The sequence below is a fragment of the Triturus cristatus genome, chromosome 11 (genome assembly GCF_964204655.1).
Source record: "Triturus cristatus chromosome 11, aTriCri1.1, whole genome shotgun sequence".
NCBI classification, from domain to species: Eukaryota; Metazoa; Chordata; class Amphibia; order Caudata; family Salamandridae; genus Triturus; species Triturus cristatus.
The window spans coordinates 157,374,163-157,381,233 of NC_140594.1; the positions used below are offsets into that span (position 1 = coordinate 157,374,163).

At 39.9% G+C, this 7,071-nt stretch overlaps 1 long non-coding RNA gene across 1 annotated transcript; it reads left to right on the forward strand.

Annotated features, from left to right (window-relative positions):
* Window positions 1-450: 450 nt before the first annotated feature.
* On the forward strand, window positions 451-1,990 carry LOC146783800 (uncharacterized). Its single transcript, XR_014970803.1, has 2 exons — window positions 451-1,307; window positions 1,572-1,990. It is a non-coding gene; the product is annotated as an uncharacterized LOC146783800 (long non-coding RNA).
* Window positions 1,991-7,071: the final 5,081 nt, after the last annotated feature.

The following is a 7,071-nucleotide window of genomic DNA, read 5'->3' on the forward strand; positions in this document are numbered from 1 at the left end:
AATTTTGGTTTAGTGAGGATGGTTCTCATATCTTTTCTTCACATTTCATTCTGTATTACTCCCTTAACCACTCTAAGATTGCCGCCGCATGTTTGGACCAACCTTTTCTTGATTAAATTATAGTTTTTTAGTCACGCTTTATTTAATATCTTTTAGTTTTAGTTGTGTTTCATTTATTTGTCTGATTGAGTGAGTAACAGTCTGTACCACCATTAACATCAATTTAATTTCTGACATCAATTTAATATCAGATACGGTGTCAGTATCTGCCTGACAAGTCCTCTTTTTACTTCCTTGGACGGAACGCTATAACTAAACTAAATCGGTCCGATCTTTACTCGTGGAGCAGACGCCGAGGATGTAACGTGAGTCGGCATGCTGGTGGGACGAGGCGGCTTAAAGCTGACAGTAAGTGGGTCCTTTGCACTGTCGACGGGTCTCGCTTTGTGAGACTTGTCTGCATTTTTTGTTAGGCATCAATGTGGTCATGGCACACTCCTTAAGATTGGAGGTAGCTAGTGTGTGGTAATTACTAGGCAGCCGCCGTTCTTTTCATCGGTTTGTCTACCAACCGATAGCTTATACCTTTACAGCATGGGGGTCATTGGATTGTTCTTACACTTATGCCCTTTTAAATAATAAAAAATTCTCTTAGGGGCATAATTGTTTAAGCGGGGTATACTTGATAGGTGCCCATAGTCCCCATCCATTTCCGAATAACATCTGTGGGATTCTTTGAAGAAATGACTTTACTAATTTTATCCAGTTGCTCCTGCCCTCATCTTAGTTCCATGTAGAACTATTTTTTGTAATCTGAGAGTGATATATTACACTACTCCACTCTAATGGGATGCTATATGTGTTTGCAGCATAATTGAGCGCACCGACCGGGATCCCCGTAACCAGCATGACTGCTGGATTATCTTTGAATGGTTATTAGGCATAGTATTTAAACTGATTCATTCAGGCATGATACACTGATTATCTGTTGTCCTAAAATAATTCTTATTTTTATTCTTTTTTTCATTAGACGACTGCGTTTTTTCAGCCAATTTTGGCTTTATCCTCTACAATAATAGATTCAGATTAATTGTCTTGAGAAATTCTCTGACATACCGGCAGGTATGTGGTTGTGTAGTATGATTTCCTACATAAAGAAAAAATTAATACGGGCGATTAAATGATTGCCTTTGATAATTCTCCTTTTTATTTGACATCTCAACAGATTATTCCTTGTGCATTGAGTTTACGAATGCATCCGTGCTTGATGCACATCTCATGTTGATACGTGCTTCATCACAACTGAGGTGATTATTATTTATCATTTTCGATTCGCTTTAATAATTTCAGTCTCACCTTTTCTTTTCTTTCCTTTTCTATTTCTTTTTAAATAACTCTTTTTTGCTCTGTTACTAAGCATCACATTTCTTTTGGGTGTCTTTTACACTTTCCCATAATTTTCGTTGGGCTTCATCAGAAGGTTCCTTTTGATTGAGATCACTATTCTGATTGGCTGTGTCAAATTTAAATTAATTGTTGTCTGATACCCATGTTCATATATTCCATTTTAGACGTTTTTATTGAAATACAGTGGACGTTCCTACACTTGATGTTTTGTCCTGATGATGACCCTCCATTTATCTATCGGTTGAAACGCCGTCAACGCCATCAGTGTGGCTCTAATTAATGAGGACACAAATTGTTTTGCTGTGTATTTTTGTTTTGTTTTGATACCTGCTTTTGTATTTCTTCCTCAGCCACAACTTGTCGGTTTACACCTGTCATTGTTTACATTTGTAACACTGTTTATGTAACTGTATGAGCGCCATAGTTATTGTATGTATGCCATTGATACGCTTTTTTTGATAATTTAAAAAAATTCTATTTTGAAAATTAAGAAAAATTATCTATACATGGGTATGGTTGTTTTATTCGTTGTGTAGCACTTTTCTTCTTTTAAAAAAATAAAGCACTGAGGTTATTACAAAAATAGTGAGTGATGATGTGCGGGGAGGTCTTATTGGCTGACAGTTAAATATTGTTTTCTAATTTTAAACTGTTCTTGCGTGGCATTTTATTCCTAGTGATACAATTTGAGTAAGAAATGCCCATAGCAGCTACAGTGCTTTTCCTATATTCCATGGTGCCAGTTACTTGCCAATTTTGATATCCAAGATTTCCTTTCATGTTGATGAGCAATTTATTTTAATTTAGCGTGTGCTTGGTAAACAATTTGTTATGTAATTTGGTATGCAATTTTCTGGTTTGCTCACTCATTTGGCCTTAGTGAAGCAACTATATTTAAAGTTTCTAAACATTGGATATTTAATGTAAATATCGTTACTTTGAGAGAGGACGTACTAGCTATCTGTGCAGCATAAGAATCAGTATCTTCCAAGATATAGGTCATAGACTTGACATCCCTCACTTTCACGTGATTTCATTTCAATTTAGGTTGTACTAGGTAATACTTTCTGCCTAGAATAAACGCAGTCCATAGAGTGCGTTGTTGTAGTCCAGCTTGACCAGTGGTTTGACTTCAAAAAATGTTTTTTAAACTAATTAGTGTGCAAGGGAAATATGTCCCTTCTAATGAATGCAGGGTTTAAACCTTGTAGCGACTTTTGCAAATAAATGTATGTGACTAACCCATATGAGGTATGCCTCCGTTGTTTGGGTTTTGGGCATGACTCCAAGTTGTGCATAGTGTGCTCTCATGAACCTAAAGGTGATCCAGGATTGTGAAGCAAAGGTATACACCGCTGAACATCAGAATAGGAAACAGTAAAATTACCACTTTGTCAGGTGCATAGACCTGTTCCCCCGATATGTCCTTTTTGTGAAGTCTTTACCTTAGCCCAAGTCGAAGTGGTTGCACAAAAAGGCCAAGCAAGGCTCATCCCTATCCCACCACTCTCCATCAGAGAAGTCACAAGGGTGCCAAAGCGCTACTTAATTTCACTCCTTTACTCTTACCAAGGAGCTGGTTCCGCAATCGACCTCGTTGCACCCTGGGTGATCGGTGATTTTGAGGCAGACTGAGACCTTCATAGGGGTTATGTTGCAAATCTTTGGCACTCTTCCAGCTCCTTCGGTGCGCCTTTGAACCTCAAGGATCTGTGGAGGCCTTCAGTTGCGTAGCCGCCTGCGGATCCATCCTCCGCATCGTCTGTGCCTCCCAAACCTGTCTCAGGCAGTTCTGGCTTCAGAGCAGACTTCCATCCTGGCACCAAAATCCACACTGGTTCCTTCGATATAGATGCCAGTAGCAGTGTTGCAGGAGGATTCTAATCTGACTCAGAGCTAAATTCATCTCAACCTGGACTAAGGTCGCGTCTCGAATTCACACTGACAAACCCAGTCCCTGTAGGCTTAGATTCAGACATGACACTGCCTCTACCTTGTGGCCTCTTTTCAGTGCTCCACAACAGTTTTAGATTTAACACTGATCAAAGTCATATTCAACAAGGAGTTACAGAGGGAAAATGTATACCAGGCCACCCTCCACTCAATCTGTAATACAACAACAAAGACCTGATAACAAAAAGGCACTACTTTAAACAATATAATTACATGGGATTCCTAGTAGGGTAATGTATAAATCTATTACTCCTACATTAGTAGTTCTTATCATGAACTATCATTAAGTCCCAAGTGCCATGCAACTTAATATTTATTAATTCCCAAAAAGTGAAAGAAAAACAGCCATGTATTAAAGTCACTCAACCAGCATATATAGGTGACTATAGTGCAATAATTATAAAGAAAAAGTGAGGAAAAAAATGAGAAAGTATCTCACGTGTGCAACACCAGAGGAGCTGCTGGCAGGTACTCACCAGTTTGCTCACGATTTTATCATCATCGATATCATTCTCATGAAAAAAACTGTATCCCATTCAAGAAAGTGTGAAAAATATAAAAATGGAAAAAGCAAACCCCAAAACCAAAAAGAGAGACCAGTAAAGTCTTAAATAAAATTAGGTCTGACTCACGTATATAATTCCAACTTCTTTATTTCATTATGTGAGTCATCCCAAGGTTAAAAACACAGTCGTGTCATGTAACCACATTCAGGAATGGCCAACATGTTTCATTGCCTTTTCAAAATGGCGGCAAATTCATCAGCGCATCAAGGACCTGCGTTCACTTTCCCTGGACTTTTTCTATTTAAGAAAGAGTGACTGCAAATACGCAAACAGAATAAAAATAAGAAACACGGCTGGTAAATTCATGAGCGACAACACCCAGCTCCTACTTCAAAATTCAAAGACATGTAGTCTGAATTAAAAACACAAAACAACGACCCTCTGACTTCAGGCCATCGATGTCAATTACCTAATGAGAGCCACGGGCCCGCATACCAGCTCTCAATTAGTTAAGGGAGTCTGTGCTTGTTGCACCTTTCTTCCCTGTTGTAAGCACGTCCGTTACTCACACCTTTAACTGAGGACACAAATACACCAGATCAGTACATTCATATAATGTGCCAAAATCATCTACTTGCATCCATCCTAACCCAGGTAGACTACACAGTACTGATTCTCACGAGCAGCACCTAACAAAATGTTAGCGTCATTCGATGTTTTGCCTTTACCTTTGCAATAAATAACCCCTCACCATCTTGTTATCTAGAGCTATATCCAAGTTTGAATTCCATTCAGCGTTTCATTTTAAGAAGGTAATTAAAAATTAGGCCGCCATTACCTTAATACCAGCTCATTCATATTAGTCTAATCTCACCGTAAGGGTTCTTAGTCAACACGGTCACTCATTCCGCGATCAAAGCGTGATGGTACGAGGCTGCAATTTAAACCGGCAGCGCGTACCTCGCTCTTCCGGGAATCGATTGAAAACGAGGCTGTGTACCCGGAACATCAGAAAACTGTTCTACAACGGGCAAATGCAGCAGCCATCTTAGGCTAGCATAACTTGTATCCCTTTTTAATGGTGAGACTGGTAAGAGTGCTGAATGTAGAAGCACTCATAGCACCACACGCAAAGTAATCATAAAGGACAGCCCATATTAAAAAATGTCACAACTCATTTCAAACATGACTATCCAATTTAGAAGTCACAGTTTATATACAATTTAGAAGGGTTATTCTATACATATTCATAACCAACAGGGACTGGGGAAATACATTATTTGAGTGCTGAGGCCACCAGGAGATGGAAATAGTTCCTCCAAAGTCATTAAGAAAACATAAATAATGCATGAAAAATGCATGAAAAGAAAAACGCAGACAGTCTTGATCATCTAAACTATCTTAACGTATATGCAGAGATCAATGCATATTCAGAAAGGCATTATATCAACTGTCATTCTTTATCTGGAGATCTTATTCCATTCAATTTGGTGATTCAGACCAATTTGATCCACCTTTTCTGAATAAATCCAGCGTGCCTCTTTCATTGCAAGTGTTCTCTCAATCTGATTCATGTCACCCATCACTTTTTCCAAAACCACCCATTTCACTGCCTTATAATTGTGTTGGCTGTCTTTGTAGTGTTGGACCAACCATTCTTAATGGTACTAAGATGCTCTTGTATCCTCACTTTAATTTTTCTTGTTGTGAGGCCGATGTAGTGAAGCCCACACGGACAGGTTAATCTGTAAATGATATTGGTTGAGTTACAATTGCTGAACTTATTCAGATACCACGTTCGCTCATTTTGCAACTGAACACTCGTCTTTTCAGTAAGTTCGCACACTGAGCAACCACCACATGGGTAATGCCCAGATGGAATAGATGGAATAGATGTGTTCATTGCTTGTAATGAGGGCCTCGTATGGACAAGCCTGTCCTTGAGATTCTGTGCCCTTTTAAACGCAAATCTGGGTGCGGGCATTGATACTCATTAGTAGAAAGCAAAGATCAATGTTTCCTAAAAGCCTGACGGATTTTAGTCGCCAGAGGGTCAAAAGTCAAAACTATGGGTAGGCACTCATTTTCATCTTTTGTATTCCTTTCCAGTAAGGCCTCCCGAGGGGTATTATGTGCTCTCTTACGAGCTCTGTTGACATTTCTTCTCGGATATGCACGCTGTACCAGTCTCTCAGTAAGGCTCGCGTACCATCACGCTTTGATCGCGGAACGAGTGACCGTGTTGACTAAGAACCCTTACGGTGAGATTAGACTAATATGAATGAGCTGGTATTAAGGTAATGACGGCCTAATTTTTAATTACCTTCTTAAAATGAAACGCTGAATGGAATTCAAACTTGGATATAGCTCTAGATAACAAGATGGTGAGGGGTTATTTATTGCAAAGGTAAAGGCAAAACATCGAATGACGCTAACATTTTGTTAGGTGCTGCTCGTGAGAATCAGTACTGTGTAGTCTACCTGGGTTAGGACGGATGCAAGTAGATGATTTTGGCACATTATATGAATGTACTGATCTGGTATATTAACCTCCTCAGTTAAAGGTGTGAGTAACGGACGTGCTTACAACAGGGAAGAAAGGTGCAACAAGCACAGACTCCCTTAACTAATTGAGAGCTGGTATGCGGGCCCGTGGCTCTCATTAGGTAATTGACATCGATGGCCTGAAGTCAGAGGGTCGTTGTTTTTTTTTTTTAATTCAGACTACCTGTCTTTGAATTTTGAAGTAGGAGCTGGGTGTTGTCTCTCATGAATTTACCAGCCGTGTTTCTTCTTTTTGCTGACGAGAGGTAATAACCTCGAAACACTTGTCCAGGGATGGCCAACACGACTTTAATTTTGCTTAATACTCTAGCAGAGGCGCACTCGCTGATGCTGACTTCATGGACCATAATGCTTTGGGGTAACATGCTGGTAGGACGAGCAGTGTGCGACCAATTGGATTTGTGTTACTATTCAGGCTCCCTTGAGCCGGTGGGGCTGACGAGCTCATGGTTACACACCTGAGTGCCACGAGCGGTACTGGACCTGAGAACAATTTTTGGCAGCCTACGCAGCAACCCTACACACATGCCTATTCCCTGCTGACGAGAGGTAATAACCTCGAAACACGTGTCCAGGGATGGCCAACGCAACTTTAATTTTGCTTTATACTCTAGCAGAGGCGCAGTCGTTGATGCTCACT